This window comes from Excalfactoria chinensis, chromosome 3, assembly GCF_039878825.1.
Source record: "Excalfactoria chinensis isolate bCotChi1 chromosome 3, bCotChi1.hap2, whole genome shotgun sequence".
Lineage (NCBI taxonomy): Eukaryota > Metazoa > Chordata > Aves > Galliformes > Phasianidae > Excalfactoria > Excalfactoria chinensis.
In genome coordinates, this window is record NC_092827.1 from 22,698,270 (window position 1) to 22,718,781 (window position 20,512).

At 38.3% G+C, this 20,512-nt stretch overlaps 1 protein-coding gene across 21 annotated transcripts in view; it reads right to left on the minus strand.

Moving 5' to 3' along the window:
• The window catches only part of DST (dystonin), a 288,304-nt gene that overhangs the window by 198,937 nt on the left and 68,855 nt on the right, over positions 1-20,512 (minus strand). The gene's annotated exons all lie outside the window — the stretch shown is intronic.

Sequence of the window (20,512 nt, forward strand, 5' to 3'; positions counted from 1 at the left end):
TGCTTCACTGACTTGTGCTATTTGTAGCGTGACTGAGAAGAAGCTCAGGTAGCAAAACAAGACCCTTTCTTCAGCTACTGCAATCACTAGAGGATTGAGTCACGTCCTACATTTTACACTAAAAACTATTTTGGCAGACTGGTCAAAGGTAACAGTAGAAGTAAAATAAATAAATGGGAAAAAAAGCCACGTGAGGTCCACACCCATGGACATCTGAGTCACACTGTGATACTGAGGTGTTTCAAAATGGCCTGAAATCACACAGGATTGCACCCCAGACCACATGGAGCTCTGTATGCCTTTCCTCACACCTGTGAGAAATGAGCATTCAGGAACAAAAGTGAAAACCAGACAAGCAAAAGCTTGCAAAGCCTTTGTGTAGTTCCCCAGTACATGACTCAGAGACTTGCTATACACTTACACACATTTTTCCATGTGAGAATTACAGATTATTTGGAGGAGGTTGGATAGGGAAGAAGGAAGAGGTTGATCATTTTAAAACACGTCTAATTTTTGTGTTCACTATGGCAATGAGTTCTGCAGTTAGTACACGCAGCATACAGAACCTCTGCACAGAATAGGGACAGTTCCCAGAACACCTTTTCCACGTCGCTCCAGATCTATAAGTTTCTGACATATTCTTTTCCCTCTACAGAGCACCACACTTACTCTTGTTGAAGGCTCAAAAAGAGAATTAAGAAACTTTCAAGCAAAGCAAGCACTATTTGAGAGAAAAAGTTGATATTAAAAAAAATAATAATAATTTAAAAAAACAAACAAAAAAAAAAAAAAACACATTCTGCTTTTTGTGCTCTTAGGAAGAAAGGCTGAGGAAGCTGTGCTTGTTTAGCTAGGAGAAGAGAACACACCAGGGAAACCACATTGTGGTCTTCCAGTATTTAGAAATAGGTTATAAGTAGGAGGGGGGCTGAATTTAAGCAGGCGAGCAGATAGTGATAGGACAAGGGAGAGAGGCTTTAAACTAAAAAAGGGGAAATTTAAGTTCGATATTTTGAAGGAAATTCTTTACTCAGAGGCTGGTGAGGCCCTGGCACAGGTTGCCCAGATAGACTGTGGATGTCCCATTCCTGGAGGTGTTCAAAGCCAGGTTGGAAGGGCCCTGGGCAGCCTGATCTGGTGGGTGGCAATCCTGTCTACAGCAGGCAGTTGGAACAGGATGGTCCATAAGGTTCCTTTCAACCTAAGCTGTTCTATCTATACATTTTTCTATAGCCTTCATGCAGCAAGGCAGTATTTCCAACAAGAGTAATTGACTCAAGTAAGGTAGAAGCCCTGGCTTGGCTAATGTAGAGAACCCAAAAATCTCAGAAATGAAAGAAATCAATAACTAAATTTACTTACAACTGTTCCATTGTGGGTAGCTATTTTAAAAGGAACACAAGTTTTCCAAATTGCAGAATTCAATACGCCTGCCCACAAGTGTACACTGTGTCTTCTTTGCTAAGGTAACCTCAGCTAGTTTTGACTAACTACTCCCATGGTTTACATTTTGTTACTGGGACAACAGTTGAAAAAAAAATCCCTTTCCATGTAGCTTGTTAGGACATGTATTGACAATTAATTTCAACCCTACTTTTAATTAGAGGTTAGTTAAAAATGGTGCTTATCCCCCATATTCCTTATACATGCATACATTACGCTTTTCTGCACTCACAGAAAAAAAAAAACATACAGCTCTAACACAAACAAATGTGTAAAAAGGAAGAAAAATAGAAGTGCCATGTTGAAAAAAGCACTAGAATAAAAGAGCACTTTTATTACTATCAAAAAGCAAACTCTTTCAGAAAAGAAAATGCACATTAGGATGTAAGTGCGGTATCACAGTATTTCATGCAGCTGACCTCTGAGCAGAGCGCACCGAAGCCAAAACACCAAATGAAGTATCTAGCAGATAGGCAGCCTACTGCCAAAGTAATTCAAAACTAAGAAATGAAACCCCTCCAAAGGCTCTGGTGAAAAGTTTTTCCCCAGAGAGCTCTAATGCCCTTCCATTACAAAGCAAACCTGCTGCTGGAAGCTACAAAGTTCACTGCAAAGCTCACTACTGACCCATGCAGCACATCAGCTCCACCAGCTCCCCACTCCATCGCTTTTCATCCTTAGTGAACGACTGCATTCTTCACCTGAAAACTTCAGAGTTCCCTTGCAAGGAGAGGTAAGCCGAGCAACGACTCAGGTTTCTAGCTGACAGAAAGTAGCAACTCCCCTTTAAAAAAAAAAAAAAAAACAACCAACAAACTAAAAGCAAACAACCCATCTGCTGTTACAGCAAGGAAAAGCCGTGAACACCGTGGATATAACTCACTGTAAAGCACTAAATTCAGCCTGTATGTTTCTTTGTTCTGAACTTTAAGTGCTTTAATGCATATCTGAGTACAAACGATGAGCTTTTCCAACCAGGAAGTCTGTTTTCTTGCCTGTGTCAACTAAGCAGCTGGGTAAGGACGTGATCGTGAAGCACACATTGGAAGCGCCGCCTCAGCCAAAGCTGAATGCAGGTGAGATGTCTGTAGAAAGAAAGGACATCTCACATCCCCTGGTCCATACACCATACTTCTGAGTTGTCACTAGGTAAGTAATCAACTTGAGCGTCTCTGCTTTTCCTGTTATTGCAGATGTGTCAAAATAACGTCCACAACATTTACCAGCCATACCAGACTAAAAGAATCTTTTGTTTTACACACCTTGGAAAGTACCTCAATAAAATGCCTGCAGTCTTAATAGACTGATGCCTGCTTTATGAATCTACACTGCAGCAGAGCTCCAGATTAGAACATTTGTAGGTAAAAGGTGTTTGCAGCATCTATGGTATCTCACTGCATGTTCTTGGACAACGCCCTTGGAAATAACAGGTTAACTGTTAGGTTGCCACCTGTGGAGCCAGCAGTTGATGATTCTGATAGGTCCCTTTCAACTCATGATGTTCTACCACTATGACCAATCTAAATGGTAAATTTAAGGGCCAAATGCTTCCAACACCGATGTTTCCTTCCACAAATCTTCCTTGATTGCAGGGCAGACAGTTTTCTTACAAGAATTACACCGAAGTCAGCACTCGGCATTGATGCCTATTGCAGTGCCTTCCTGGAAATAAGCAGCCAAGAGTTCCTCTAAGGGTAACTCAAAATCATTCAAAGTCCTGTTTTCCAGATGCACTGCAAATTTCTGTACTTCTCTCTTCATTCTATTGGTGAAAATATCAGTGCCAGGAGTTTTTAGTGACAAGATTTAGAAAAAAATAAACTAAAAAAAAATTCTGCACTGCACTGATAAGTTGAGTTTGCTTCTCTGCTGATATTTTGTTTGCTAACATGAGTGGCCAGATAGGCAACAAGTTTTTCTGCATTCATCCAGGTACTTACAAAAGCCCTAATGCAAGTTATTGTTTACTTGTGCATTAACACACCGATTTTTCTAGACAGATTTCTTCTGATTACCATACTTGTTTATGTTTAATATCAAAAATATATATTTTGAAAGAACATTGCGGTTGCAAAATAAAATAAAATAAAATAAAATACTCCAAATTGAAATTAAAATTGGAATTAAGATTGGCTGTGAAACATTAATAAAATCCTCTTAGGAATATGCATTATAATATTTAATTAAACGACCACTTTCACTAGGCTGCTGTCTAGGGCATACTACTCATTTACAGAGTAATTATTTAATAATCTATTTCATGTTGCTGTTGCATTCTGAGCACTGAGCCTATTCATTGTTCACTCTTCAAGCTCAGAAGAAAAAAATTCACTTAATGGTAGGTTTGCCTCTGGTGTTCTTAAGTGCAACGATTGAGCACATAGTACAGAATAGTTATTCAAAATTCCTAGGAAAGGAGAAAGGTATTATTTCCATTTCATAGAGAAAGAAAAAACTGAAAAACATATTAAAAACTGGTTACTGAGGCAATGAAAATCCAATTTGTCAGAGAAGTTGTATATTCAGAGGTCAGTTCTTATAAGTTCTGTTGCTCAGCACTTACACAAAGTAGGCTCTAGTATCTCAAATGTCACACTCAAAAAATAGAGCATAATTAATTAATGCTCTCTTGGGAAACCACCTGTTTTATGACACCCAGAATCATATAGCTACAGAAGACATAAGTGCTGAAATGCTTTACCTAGGAGGCCTTCCTCTCCACTCCTGCAAAGTTAACCTTATGTTCACACATGACTTCCAAGGTCTAACCAATTAGTCATTCTCCCTAATTAATTAAGAACAGGAGGGCACCCAGCAAATCTATCAGAGTCTGAAACAGAAAGGAAGAACTCAGTTCAAGCAAAAGCCTAGCTTTGGTGAGGTAAAAATACAGAACTCTACAGGGAAGTGCTGAATTACCTTACTAATACAAAATCTACTAGCTTTCACATCATTAGTGGGTATTCTTAATTATAGCAGTTTTTAAAGCACATCTATCTATATATCCTTGTACATCAATTAGAACTGCCTGAAATAACAATTCAGCAAAACCTACCGTTGGTGTGAAGAACCAGGATTATCTTTTATTCCACATAACATCCTAAACTAAATAAATTTAGGAATTAATAAACAGAACTCTAATTTATAATGTAGTAAAGTATATGAATACAGACCTGTGCTAGAGGTGTGTTATTGCTTCAAATTGTCATCAAGACACAGCATAGAAAAACCAAACATGCTTTAGCAATGACTTCCAATAGTAAAAATAAAGAAAGAAATAAACCCTTTCTCCTATAATAATTTCGAGGCTGAATTAGCATTCTTGTAGCTAATAAACAAACACCTATGTTGAGTTCCTGCCAAATTGCTAACAAGTTTCTGCTGAATGAGGTTGCTGCTCTGGTAATGAAGGGCACTGAGACAGCAAAGTTACTGAACACCTTCTTTGCTTCAGTCTTTACTGTTAAGACTGCCCCTCAGGAATCCCACACCCTGGAGATAAGAGAGAGAGTAACCCACGACAGAGTCTGAGGAAAGGAAGACCTCCCCTCTCCCTCTGGCCAAGGAGGATCTGGTCACAGGCCATCTAAGGTGAAGGTGACAAACACAAATGCACAGGTCCCTATGGGATGCACCCACAAGTACTAAGGGAGGTGGCAGAAGTGATTGTCAAAATGCTCTCATCATCTTCAAAAGGTCACTGAGAGATATCTAAGGACTGGAGTCACTCCAGTCTTCAGAAAGGACAGAAAGGAGGAGCCAGAAAATTACAGGCCAGTCAGTCCCACCTCATTCCTGGAAAGGTGATAGAACAGCTTATACTAGATGTCATCTCCAAGCAAGTGGAAGAAAATAATGTTATCAGGAGTACCCAGTGTGGATTCACCAAGAAGAAATTATGCTTGACCAATCTTGTGGCCTTCTATGATGTTGTGACTGGCTGGTTAAATGAGAGGAGAGCAATTGTCTGCCTTGATTTCAGCAAGGCTTCTGATACTCTCTCCCACAACATCCTCATAAGTAAGCTTAGCAATTGTGAGATAAATGAGCAGACAGTGAGGTGGACTGAGAACTGACTGGCAAAGCTCAGAGGATTATGATCAGTACTGGGTCCAAAGGTCTTGTTCAACATCATCAATGATCTGGATAAAGGGGTAGAATGCACCCTCAGCAAGCTTGCTGATGATACAAAGCTGAGAGGACTGGCTGGCACACCAAAGGACTGTGCTGCCATTCAGTAAGACCTGAAGAGTTGGTTGGAGCAGTACCTTATGAGGTTCAACAACAGCAAGTGTAGATTCCTGCACCTGGGAATAACTGCATCCATCAGCACAAATTAGAGGCTGAGATATTGGAGAGAAGGGCCTAGCTTACCTGGTAGCCAACAGGTTGGCTATGAGCCAGCAGTCTGTTCTGGCATCCAAGAAGGCAAATTAGATCATGGGGTACATTAAAACAAAGGTGGACAGCAAGTCAAAAAAAAAAAAAAAAAAAAAAAAAAAAAAAGCCCTCTCAGACCTCTCTGAAATACTTAAATACTTAACAATTTAATTGCTCAGAACTGGAGTGGCAGTATAAAATCAGTGTTTGTCATGACTTTGTAGTTAAAGGATCTATTAGGTTATCGTGATCTCCCTCGTTTTGACCCTCTCAAAAAAATAAACCTGGGGAAATGTGTCAGATTCCTTATAGTAGTTAGCTCAGTTGACAACTTCCTTGCTTTCTCTACCACAGTGTATTTTGCTTCACATTGTGTTTTACTTTTTATAATTCAAAACAACTATTTCATGCATTGTAATGTAGGATTGTGCTATTCTTAAATCAGCTCTTCCTGAAGCACAAAGGATGTTTGCCAAGCTTGAAAGTAACAGTTTATATTTTACCACCTTTATCTTTTTAATTACCAGTTCCCCTTGGATTTATAAAATCAGAACTCATAACGTGTCTTGTTTATGTCTCCGTTGGTGTTCAAGTACCAGGACCACTTGGGGAGCAGCATGAGCTGTTTGCAGCATCACATTACTTCTTTTTTTAGAATGACTGAATGGAAGCCTTGTCAGCCAAATACAAAATTAAATGATATCTGAAGACAGATTGAAATGGTACAGAGTTTATAGGTAATGCTGAGGAAGACGGACAGTAAAGGCACGGGGCAAGGGGAGATGTGAAAAAGAGAAATTTTTAAAGATTACAGTTTATGAGAGTAGATGATTAAATTCTGATAAGAGAGTTTGGAATAGACGTAATGGTGAGGTTTCACCTCATTGAAAGAACAGTTAAAAAAATTCATTAGATAGTAGGAGAGGCAAGGATTCTTACACAAAGAATATATGCTATACCTTAAGAAATACAATCAAAAATGAATGCTGTTGAAATGCACAGCACACCACACTGAGATTCACTTCTTTAAACTGAGGAAAACATAAAATCCTGATTTTGTTTTTCTTTTCAGAAAGTGTATCCCATTCAGCTGCTACCTGCCATGCCAAGGCATGCATCAATACAGAAAAGTTCTTTGAAACAAGTGGCTCCTCCGCATACTCCTGCCAGGAAAACCATTAGTTCTTACAGGGCTTCTTTTAGGACATCATATCAGATCATACATGCTCAAACTTAAGTAAATGAATCCAACATACTCCTATTCTAACCTTTGCATTTTTAATATAAACAGCAATAAAGTAAGAACCTCAGTTTAGGTTCTTTAGGTATTCTCCATAATTCTCCTCTTTTTTAGGTATTCTCCATAATTTCCTGGTTGTTCAGTTTCCTCTCCTTGGAAAGGCAATTTCCTTAAACCATAGGGAGAATTGCCATATGAACAAGTTGGACTGATTAAAAGGATGGATCAGGATAAAAGTTTTGCTCATATTCTAATAGTGGATTCCCTCTTATCCTCTGTTTCTATTAAACGACAGACTACACGCATGACAAGCTGAAGATAAAACTAGAAATTATGTGTTGTTCTAGGAATTACAGCCAAATCAGACCAAACTCTGACGCCACTGAAGTTAACAGATAACCTTTACTGAAATAAAGCCCATACTGACTTGCATGCAATTAGGGTTCATTCTTTGCAACATAAAAATAATTGACATTTAGGATCTATGATATATTCTGCAACCAGAACATTTTTATTTCTCTGCCTTTCAAAAAATATTACTGCAAGTTTTACTTAACAAATCATTTTACTGATATACGGTTAGCTATAAAAATGCAAGTGCTATCTGAATTCTTTTTGCTTTTATTTTTTTAAGAGACACACAGTTTGTAGGCAGAATGTGAATTCAGTTTGCTGAGAGATAAAAGCACACCAAAAGACTGGGAAGGCTGAAGAACTCCAGTATTTTATTTTGCATTACATTCAGACATCCCTTAGGAGGAACTCCCAGTGAAGCTGCCTCAATTGCAACAGCTGCAAGCAGAATCCAAGGATACCAGCCTTTCATCTGCATCATGCTTAATGCATGTTTCCTCACCTAACTTCAGTGACCCACTTCAGCAGATTCCCAGTCTTACAAGTGAAGTAATGAAACGTTAATACAGACTAAACTGTGGAGAGAAGACTAACATGCTGTAGAATTTCAACTGTTGTGATTTGGAATGCCAGTATTTGCTTTTGGAATATTGAAATGCTTCATAACTAAATACTACTACAATATGTTGATTTATCAAAATGGATAGAGCACACCACAAAATCTGAAACCTGGAAACATTAACAATACACTTGCAATGAAATTAATTAATTGTTTTTTTTTTTTAAAAAAAAAAAAGTTTTTAGTTATGTGTAAACTGTGATATTTGCTTTGTCATCAGCTCTTGTAGAAGGCGCCACTAGATACAACTCCGTCTGGAGGGTGGGTTGCTACCCTGCTATGAAATGAAGTATAACACTCAGACATTTTTGTGTTACAAACAAACAAAGAGGATTTTATATTTTTGGAGGTCCAAGTTTAAACCTTGCGGTAGATAGAACTGCAACTGTAGAACTGCCAGTGATACAATAGAGTGAGGACCACGGCAAGGTTCCAAACAAAGACCACACGCAGACAAAATCCCACACACACCAAAAAAATAAAAATGAAAATAAAAAATAAATTAAAAAAAAAAAAAAAAAAAAAAGACTGGCTGACCACCTGGGCTTGTGATATTCTGTAATGCACTGCACCTCAACACTATAAATTCGGAAGAATAGGGAAAATGCAACAGACCACAAATGAATGCTTTGTATCCTGAAAATATTCAAAAATTTGCTAATTGCACACCCATCTGGCTCAACAAGAAACTGCACTCATGAAATTCTCAGCTGGACCTTTTTCCTGCTTCCTATTCACACCTGGAGAAGGATAAGGAATTCAACTGCTATGTTCCTGAACCTTGTGGGGATGACTCATCTGCACATACATATGCGAGTGCACCTGGGTTTACTACCCTACATACAAAATGCTGTGTGAGAACTGTACGTCTGATATCAGCAACAGATATTGTAAACTAAGAATATCACACTTGCATGGATGGAATATTGTCAATTGAGCGTGTGTACATGCATGAAAATAAAGAGAAACTCCAAGAAACCCCTTTGTATTCATAAATCAGTCACTTTGTAATGTTATTGTAGTTAGTAGCTAACTCACATCTTGTGGTCAGTAATACATGATATCATGAAATAAGCTCAGAAAATATTATTGTTGTGTCCTCCTGTCTCAGCAACAAGAGTTACAATGAGATTAGAAGCACACATAAAATTCAGGTCCCATCTCCTGAAAGTTTATAGGTTAAGTATAAGGCAGAGAATTAATAATGGTTACAAACAGCCTGCAGGAAAAATAAAAGGAAGTAATCATAGAATATCATAAAGATTGGAAAAAACCTCTAAGATGATCAAGTCCAACCGTCAACCCATCATGACCACAATGACTAACCCATGTCCCTGTGTACTACATGTACTTGCATCTTGAACACCCCCAGACATGATGACTCCACTGCTTCCCTCAGCAATGTTTTCCTACGCTTGACCACTCAGCCAGAGAAGACATTTTTTCCTAATACCCAGCATGAGATAAGGAAATAATAGCAGTTACCTGTAAGCCTGTTCCATTTTAAGGGGCTAGGGGTACAATCAATATTGTGCCCTGTTTTCTTATTGCAATAGTTAGTTTGGTTCTTATATTCTCTTTGCTTGCAATTCCCTCAATTCCCTTCTACTCCTACTTACATTCCTTCTCATACAAATTCTCCCCCAGATATATTATACACACTATCTCAAGATTTGCACGTCTAATAAATTCAGAATTTATCTTTTCTACGCTGATCCAAATAATAGTCATTTTTTATTCAATTTCCAGGTTAAAAAGACTTCTAAGAAAAAAGTGTGAAGGAGGAAATTAAAACAACATTTGACCCATGCAAGGAAAATCCTCTTGAATTCAACCATTAGTAAAATCTACTTGTTGCAAAGGCTTCCTCTCACGCAGCCCTCTCTCTCAAGCCAAAGAATGAAATAGATGCTGAACTCTAATTCAAAGAGCACAAAAAAGCAAAATCCTGCAGACAACAGCTGAGAGTCAAACTGACATAAAAATACTGTTTTCCAGTTCACTTCAGTTTTCAGTATTATTTGAGTTCTGACTTTTACAGAAGAAGAACACCCATGTGAAAACATCGCATCCAGCTGTCAAGACACATAACAGCTGTACACAGCCTAAAAGAACATCGCAGTAGACGTTACTTTGCCCTAGGAGGTATATCAAAGTGCTTCCCAGCTTCTGGCTGTATTACCTTTTTGCATCACCCCATCAAACAGAATATAACCTCATTTAAAAAAGAGAAGTCTCGTGCGTTCAGTTTAGTGAGGTATCAAGAAGTGCTGAGACAAATTAAAAATTGGTTTCTAGAATGCCGGATGTCAGTTTCTGTTTTAAAATGCCAAATTGAGATTTAACTGAAATCCATCATTGGCAAGATGTGACTGACTAACAAAAGAGCAAAAGGCTTAGTAGACTATAGAACATTTCATCAAGGTGCTACAAACTCGGTGATAATAAGCTGCGCTGCACTAAGAAAATTGCAAACAGTTTCTCCAAAAGCCCAAAGCCAGTGTATTTACAGTGACTCCATGCTTTCCTGCCCTTTTGCTCTGATAGATATCAAATCCTGCTCTGCTCACTGCTCTCTCTGTTGCAGAAAAAAAAACAGAGGAATAAACTCCATGAAATCCACTGAAAGGTCCTGAGAGAAGACATCTATGGAGGGTGAACAGCAATGCTTGCATATGATGTAGCATAGCCACTAAACATCACAGCTTACATTGCTATTTCTTCAATGCCAGCTACAGCCATGAAACTTTAATATGGTGTACAAAGTACGCATCAACACTCTCCCAAGCACAGTATGATTTTCACACATACTAATCTACTTACTAAAGGAGATTAATTCAGTTTGTAAATAGCAAAGGTAACCAGAACACAAATCAGAATCACCAGACTTTAAAAGAAAGAAAGAAAGAAAGAAAGAAAGAAAGAAAGAAAGAAAGAAAGAAAGAAAGAAAGAAAGAAAGAAAGAAAGAAAGAAAGAAAGAAAGAAAGAAAGAAAGAAAGAAAGAAAGAAAGAAAGAAAGAAAGAAAGAAAGAAAGAAAGAAAGAAAGAAAGAAAGAAAGAAAGAAAAAAGAACAACACAAAACCTCATCTGCTGATGTTTACAGCACAGCCGTGTGCAATGCTACCCCTGCCTTCATCTCCATCAGCACACTCGCCTGTTGTTCTCCCTCCAGTTCCACAAACAATAGCGGATTCTACTCCACAACAAAGAAACATAAAGATAAATGCTTGATGTTTTCTGTGCCTGCTACCAGACTACTGGGCAATTAATACAAGCTCACATGAAAAAGAAAGCATTCCAGCCAATTTCAGTTGAAGACCCGGTGTGACGAACACGCTTTAATTTTGAAATACACCTAAGACGATTTGGAAATGTCTTTGACCACTTTTCTTGATCGCTACACAAAACCAAATTAAGCCCTGAGCTGAACTGTTTCAGTTACATTTTGTGTTTCACTGGGAGAATCTAAAATCATAATCCACTTTAGAATGGATTAGCAATTATTAGCTAAACAATTTTCACATTCACATAACCAAAACCTGCCTGACTGAACAGTTTTGCTGAAATGTACAAGAAAATATTCAGTAGAAAAATATGTAAATTATTAACTGAAACAATGAGATATGACTGCTTGTCAAACAGGATGTCGCTATACACAACATATATACATATATACATATATATATACATATACATATATATACACATATATACATATATACAGGGCAAACTTCTAGAAAAGCAGTGGAAAACAACATTAAACTGCATGTGTGTTCAACAGCATGCTATGGGAATACAGTCCCAATTACTTAATTACCCTTCCTATCATAAATTGTTCTTCCAAATTTCAGAAAGCATGAAAACTTGCTGAGCACTTATCTACTTCCTCTATCCCCCCCTCCAGCCGACAGTGCAGGCTTATCACATGGATAGTCTAAAGAAGAATATGTCTCTGTCTCCAACATTCACAAAAAAGTTATGAAATCTCTGCATGAGGTTTTGTTTGACCACAAATTTTCTTGTCCTTATAAACAAACACTATACCTGTGCTAATAAAAGAATATCTTTATGCAGTTGTGTTCATGCTATAAATGACATGTAAGAGCAGTGAGCTAATGATGCAGAGAAAGGAATAACCATGCTAATTCAGTCACATTAAAAACTATTCTGAAATAGTTATCACTCTTTCTTAAAGTAAATTTCCATACCTAAACAATGAAGTAAAATGGCATATTTTACTCCCCAATCTGTTGTTTTTCCCCATATTCACAGCAGCACATAAAAAGGAAATACAGCATCACTTGAACCATCCATGATAAAGATACCAAAATGATTTATCAGGTCCTATAGTAGTACTAAAGCTTATTGAACAAAAGGCCAGAGGTGCTTGAGGATGATGTGAATAAGGGCAGGTACCTGATCCTTCATAAAACTCGTTAACCATAAAAAAATGACCCTTCCTATCTGACCTAACTACAGAGTCAGAAACTGCCTGTAAGAGATTTTACTCTGCACCAAGACAGTGCTGGAAGAGCTGGTGCTCTGCTCTCCTGATCCCCCAGAGCGTGGGACCTTTGAGCCAAACCCAACTCATCTTCTCCTCCTTTACCGTCCCTTAAGTGTCCTTGCACAGCAGCTCCGTGCTGTTATAGAGATAACAGAAGGAACATCTCAAATGAGATCTGAAGGTTTTAAAAAGTAAAGGTCACTTCTGTGCAAACATTGTCATGTGTGAAGAGCTGCTAAGACAGCAAAACAACAGGCAAAGGCAGTCTGAAAATGGCACTCTTAGGAAAAAGAAAAAGGAATGAGCAATAATGCAGAGAGGGTTGCAAGTGATAGTGAAGATGAAGAAGACTGCACATACTGCATTGGAAAAAGGTGGTTCCAGCGTACCAGCATAGGAAGACTGCTATTTTAGTGAATATGCAGATGGTTGAACATGGCATCTACAACAGCATAAAGGTAGATCCCTACAGCAGTCAGTACAATACTCAGACCTTCAGAGGATAACTTACACTGCATGGGCAAAAAAGTGTTTCAAAAGCTCTGTGTGCTTATACAATAAGAGCCCAAGAGATGGGTAGCATGTTTCAGTCTTAGCAACTTAAGTACTCTCACCAGTAACAAACAAACAAAAAATAGGATGAATATGACAGGGATTTTAATTTGGCCTCATTTCACTCAAGAGGATGGCAAGGCAAACAGCAGCTAGAAAAAAGAAGAGACAAAACAGGTGAATCAGCTTCACCACGGAGACAGATGAGACCAGGAGGAGGGATCAGACTGCCCAGGAAACAAGGCCAACTATCTCAAAGGGGTAAAGAAAAGGTAGACAAGGAGGATTCCATATGAGGAAAAGGCACAGTGAGAGAAAAACTAAGGGAGGAAAGAGAGTGCAATTTATTGCTTGAAAGTAGTCATGGAGGTCAAACAAGGTGAGGAAGGATTTAAAAAAGGAAAGTGTATGTGCCAAACATTCCCTGCCACTCAACAAAACTGTCACACATACAGTCAGCACTAAATGTTGGACTTTCTGCAAGTATCATTAAAATCTAATAATTTGAATGTTTAATTATTTAATCAAAAAGCTAATGGCAAGGAGCTAGTTGTCTAATTGTTATTTTCTTCCATTAAAAGATGATAGGATTGTAAGCTCTAAATATTATAATTAAACCAGCTACATAAGCAGAAGGCTGAAGCCTATCATGCCCCAGAGCAGCACAGTTACAGCTGAAAAGCATTCTAACAGTAATGTTCTGCTTTAACAAAGCTCTTCAACTTGAAAGATTTCTCTGGCCAGTAACACAATTAGATGCCTTTCCCTAGAAGAAGTGATACGCGCCTTACAGTTAAGCATACAGACCGGATACTGGTAAATGTGACAGATGTCCCTTCAACTGACACTTGTTCTAGCACTCATCAAGTCTGCTACAGAAAGGACTCTGACTTTGTAATACCATTCAAAGTTAGCCTTGATGTAATGGTCAAGATGCTATCTGTAGAGCATATGGATTTCTTCACAACAGAGCAAAGAGATTCTAAGCAAACAAGAATGCAAGGCAGCTTTCTTCTATGTCTAACCTTACTTTACAAAACTGCACAAAGCTAATAAATACATATTTCCATCATCAGTGAATCCAGGGACATCTGATTTTTCAATAAGATGATTGACAGGTCTGAGGAAGTGCAAGATGCACCCAACACTTCTCCCAGCAGCAGAACATGGAGAAGGGAGCCTTTTCCTTCCTCCCTGTCCTGGGTCCTCTGGTGCCCAATAAGTAGAGTCGCTCATCGCGCTGATGGAGCTCTACCAAACAAACAAAACCCCAAGAATCAAATTTGATTTCCAAACACCATATGTGCTGATACCACATTTTTCAACTACAAAGAAGCTTCAGTTGTTTGAAATGCTTGCACTCATAATCTGGGCATCCTCAAAGCCATTGTCTGAAGGCACTTACAGTATCCTTCCCATCTAGAGATCTGAAAGTATACATGAAGTGTGTGGATCTTGTCATCTCTTTACTCTGATACATTCTGCTACAAACATTACTGGCACACTGGCCAACACAAGCTTGCTTTTCAAATAGCACTGTATCAAAAAAAAAAAAAACAAAAAAAAAAAACAAAAAAAAAAAAACAAAAAAAAAAAAAACAAAAAAAAAAAAAAAAAAAAAAACTCAAAAGGTTCTTCTTTTAGATTCAGATACCTAGCCAGACGCTTAAGGATACTCAGATTTTACACCAGTTATAACACCAAACTAGTGCACTTGTATAATTCCTCTTTTCTGGAAGTGACTGTATTCATTTATGAGTTCCACCTCCTCCTGCTCTGAAATAATTAAGCCTTCTGAGCCTTTCATCCCCAAAGGCTTCAAAAGAGTTACGTAGTCAACTTCTCCACTACTGCCTCACTCCCATGCTTTAAAAGTCATACTTAATATTCTCAGCTCAGCAAAACATAAATTATTCACTAAAACCGTGACAGCCAAGAACTAAAAACAAACAAACACTGACTTCAGTGGTAGCTGATTTTCTTTAACCCTCTAATCCAAACTTCTGTTATATTCACCTCATGAGCAGAGGGTGGAGAACATCAGTGGGAGAACACTGGGAATCAAGATTTTCTCCTGGAACTCTGATTTAGCTAAAACTGTATTTGAAGCTTGCAAATAAAAACATCTTTGCAGGTAGAGAAAAATCAAGGAAAACACTAAAATTTAAGTATTTCAGAAAATGCTGAATACTGAAACAGAACAGAGATTGATCAATTACTTGGTAACAAATATCCCATCAATTTAGTTACCATAATGACTTCATATTTGCCTGTCTCTCTCTAAATCCTTAAATATCAATAGCCAGTTGGACACTTGTGCTGTAAAGGAACATGAAATACAACCTCAAGAAGTGCACACAGGGAAAGCAGCAGACAGGCTGACAGCAGCAGGGCAGACAGACTGACGGATGTGCCACCTGTCTGCTGCAGGCAGAGGGATTGATTACTACTCCTGGGGTTGCCAGTCCAAACCTTGCACCTTGGTCTAAGTTAGGATATATTTTTAGTTTTTACAGATATTGCTGAAAGATATATGGATTTAATTTAATAGCTTTTACTTTTGCCATATAGAACAAACAATGCAATCATTCAAAGAGGATTATAATCATAAAAACTGATGTTTTATGCTCGCGAAAAATCATCACAGACATCAATGGACCTGGGCAATGACCACCATCCAGGCACAGGAAGCTGCCAGTGCCTCACTTAAGGAGTTCACAGACTGACAAACATTATCTGAGGACTGGGTTGAACTAGATCTGTTTAGCTCTCTCTATTTCACCATGGTATTTAGGGAGAAGTCACAATCTTTCCCGGCATGTGCAGCCACATTTGTAAGGAAGACTGCAACAACACAGTGCAGCCCACTGACCAGGCCAGGGCCAACAAGGAGAGAAGGGCCGAAGGATGGAGTAAGGGATGGTGGGTAGTGGCTCTGGTGTCACCTCAGAGAGCTCCTTAGGAAAAAACAGAGAAGCAAACAAACAAACAAACCACCCCAAAAAACTATGAGCCCACACAGCTTGGCTTGTAGGCCTCAAATAGTTACTGTCTGAGATAAAAGGATCAAATGAATTACTGTCTGAAATTACTGTAACGAAACAAGATACAGTCTGCCCAGTCACAAGACACTGACAAGACCTGAACTACTCAGTTTTACAGCATCAAAGAAGTCATGCAACTACAACTACAACTATGGGAGAGCAAGGGAGGAAAATAAAAAAGCAAGCTTATTTTCAGATGATTATGAAATCTTTTAACAACGGACTTACTCTACACATTAGTGTAGAGTTCTACATGTATACAGTAATGTACACATTAGTTCTACATGCACCGCAGCAAATTCATGAAATCTATATTCTTTTTGTAAGGTAAAGCTATATTAAAGATGTAGCCCTGATTAAATAATCCACTAGAAAATCAGCAAGATTTTCTGCTAATGAAGACAAGGAAGTAGTCTCATCCTCAGCAAAATTTACCCATTGACCATATACAGACAAGATCCAGTAGAGCCCTATAACAGATCTGTAAATGTGCTGGTGCCAAAATGAGAATATAAATTTCTTTCACATCAGTTGCCACAAAGAATATCAATTTCTCTGAGTCTCGTGAAAGAATACTAGATCCTCAGTTACACGGACCATAAACCTTGTGAAACAAGGAGTAATTGGGGTAAGTGATGCAGCAGTGGCCAACATCCAAAAGGTAGAGCACAGGACAAGATCCTTGAAGCACAAGTCCAGAGCACTATAAAAGACGCCTGAAACACTGCACTTTTATTATGAGAGAAGTAGAGATGACTGAATTTTAAGAGTTGGAAGGTAAATAATAATCAAAAACCAAAACCTGAACACCTGAACAGAAGGGTAGACCTGCCATCATTCCCTCTGTAGAGGCCAACGTTTTAAAGGGTAAAGACTTACTGAGGTGGCATACCGTCACAAAACAAAACAAAAAAGGTTAATTATGGTATTTATAAATATAACAAAGTTTAAGGGTAGGATCAGAATCCAGCCTCCCAGGAATGTCAGTATTTTCTTGGACTAATTACATACCACTGAGGACGGCATCTGAAATCCCTAAGGGCAGTGAAGATCTGGGTCAAACCAACTGAACGATAGCGTGTTTGAAAGCAGAATTTTGTCAAGTTACAAGGATATGCCTTTTTATTTATTCACATGGCCCATAGAAGGGACATTCCTCATTTTCAGGGATGCAGGCACCGTAGGTGTGATGGATCCTATCTCCACAAATCCCACCCGGAACAGCTGCACAAAGCCAACTGACTAATAAAGGGCAAGAATGTCAGCCAGCATCACCAGCTCCAGTTACAACACAACAATAGTGATTGTTACAATATTCAATTCTAGGCAGCTTTCTGTGTTACAGTTATATGACCTAGGTTCCAGAATGGCAAAAGAAGCAAAAAATCAACAGTGTTGAATAAAAGAATCAGAATCATAAAGGGAAAAAAAAATAAACTGATAATTGCAATGTTAAAAATAACACAGATGAGTCATGTTTATCAACAGCAAAAAGGAGCTCATGCTCTGTTCAAAGTAGCTAGCTTAGACAACAATCTGTAGGCCAAAATATACACACACACACATATATATACATACATATATAAACACACTCACAATCAAAATAAATAAAAATAGATCTGAAACATAAATCCAGGATAATGTGATGATAAATGAAAAGCAGTAACCTGTCCGTGGACTATTAGCAGTAAAGATTTAGAAAACTAGCAGTACAGCAGTACTAGCTAGTGAACAAACTTAAAAATATCTAGTTTGCATCCAACATACCTAAATAAATAGGTGAAGTATTTTTTACATGAAACAGAAGAATAACAGAAGTAATGCTCTTCATATGGGTCCCTGCAGAGAGTGTGTGCTACATTCCCACCTGTAGGCATTGGACAATCTCTGTGTTCCTGCACTCTAATGGCAAACTTACTCGCCTTATCTCTATACCTCACTGGAGCCTACAACATGAACTTGCATTTCACTCTTCTGTCCTCCCATAACCAAACCAGAAGAATGACATGAAGAGGATATTCATGTATTTTGCTGTATTTCTTTGTTTATATTGTGGCAGTCACTGGTTGTGCATACACTGTGCTGTGCCCAGGGATAGATGGGTAATGTGAATGAGGCTGGTGGGTAGTTTTTGCTTCCAGGCAGCCCTTCCAAATAAACTGTTTTAAAATCCCCATTGAAGAAAGGTTAGAGGAGGTAAATGGAAATAATTTTCCAGCTCCATTTGTACTTCTTGTACCATTCAATCCATCAGCAATAAATACAGAAAGCAAACCACAATGAAGCAATACAGCATCTACATAGGAGCAGTTAGATACCTATAAATAAATAATCCCATGTTGTTGTGCAATGGAATCATAGGAAAGAAATGCAAATTCATCACAAAATAGCTAAGTCCACTCTAGAGAAAATTTCCAGAAAGACTCCCTTCTCTCCAATACTTATTTTAGCATAGGATTTTTTTAAGACAAGATGCTCCGACGTACAAAAAAAACAAACAAAAATCTGGTTTGGGAAACCATTGCTACAGAAAGCTCTGGCTTAGCTATACATATACACCTCCTCACTCATAAGACACCTACAATACACATGCTGCACAAGAGACTGGCACAGCTCCTCTGAACTAACTCTCAAGCATTGTTTTCCATATAACCAGGAGCTTCACTTCATTGGTTTTTTGTTTGGTTGGTTTTAAAGGATATCTCTAATTCTCACAGCTACAAAATTAGCTGAATATAAGGACCATCAGCTCCTGAAACAAGCTAAAAATAAGCCAAAATAAAAATATTTTTTAAATTAATCTCGCTTACAGTGATTAACACTGTCACCTCACATTATTCCAGTTTAAACTGACAGAACTAACTAGATTACAATGGATTAACATCAACAGAAATAAAAACATTCTTCTGGAAGCCCCTCTACTCAAGGAATCCTAGAACTGCATGCATAGACAAGCCCCTTAAATCCAGCAGTTAAATTTTAATGAGTGCTATTAACACCTTGTTATTCTTTTTTAAAACCTTGCTCATGAACTCTTTTGGCCAGACCTAACTATAAAACTTCCTTGAAATTCTTATCTGGGATTTGCAACTTTAATAGTACCAATTCCCATTCCAGTTCAGAGCGTTTGATATTGCAATCATACAGTCTTTTAGAGAGGTCTTTTAAGAACTTAAAAGAAAGAAGAAAAAAACTATTCTGATTAAGAGACTTGAGCCTAACCTTTTTATACCACTTGTTCAATGAAGCAAATGATGACAACAGAAAGATATTTATCTTCCAAGCAGGACAGACACTAAAGGAGAATTACACACTCTGTCTGTAGCTTCTACATATTTTTGGACCACAAACTCATGTCATATCAAGTATTCTCAGTGACAGCTTCCAGCATGGCAGCAGAGGGGGAGACTCACAAAATGGCGTGAGACATGGAAGTGTGTATGAAGCAAAGTTGTGTCACTGTATTCTTCCATGTGGAAAAAATGGCACCAATTGACATTCCTCAGTGCTTGTTGAACTTCTATGGAGACCAAACAACAGATGTAGTAGCACAGTGAGACAGTGGATGATGCATTTCAACAGTAGCAACTGTGGGTCACTTCTACTGGTATAGCATTTTACGAGCGCAGCATGCAGGCTCCTGTTCATCATCAGTGAAAATACACAGCTAATGGTGATTATTACGTTGAAAAATAATGTTTCACAGATGAGAATTTGCTCCATCAAACAGATTTATTGTGTTCTTCATATCTGTTGTAGTGTCCATGGAAATAAGTAAGATGCATTGCTTTCCAAGCAACCTACTTACTTTAGAACCCCACCCTAAAGGCTTAAGGCAGGCGTGCCACCTGGGAGGACTGTTGTTTCTCTAGAGGAGGCGAAACTGCACCCGTGTGATACACAAGCACAAGGCAGTCATCGGAGGAAGGAGTGGAAAGGAAACAAAAGTTAAGGATGCTTTGGCATCCAGGGTTGATAGAATGAGCAAACCACTCAAAGAAAAGTAGTGAAGGGTTCAAGTGATTTTGTCTCCCTGCAGCTGGAAGGCAGATCATGCCTGACAGAAGAAATTAAAACAAATGGAAACTTGCTTGGCTTGAGACAACCCATGAAGAATAAATGACTTTATATTCATACCAGAAAGGGGCATGAGAAAGGACACTGACCGCTTGAATAATCACATTCATTTTGAGCAAGAAAAAAAAAAAGGAATCTAGATGAGTACCGCAGAAGCTCTGCATTTGTCTTCAGCAGTCCAACAGCACTGCAGATGATTGGTTTAAGGAAAGAAATGAAGCGGATGGGGCTTTTTATTCTTTAACTGTGTTCTTGTCATTGTGCAGCAAAGGCCAATGGCTCCATGGAGTCAGG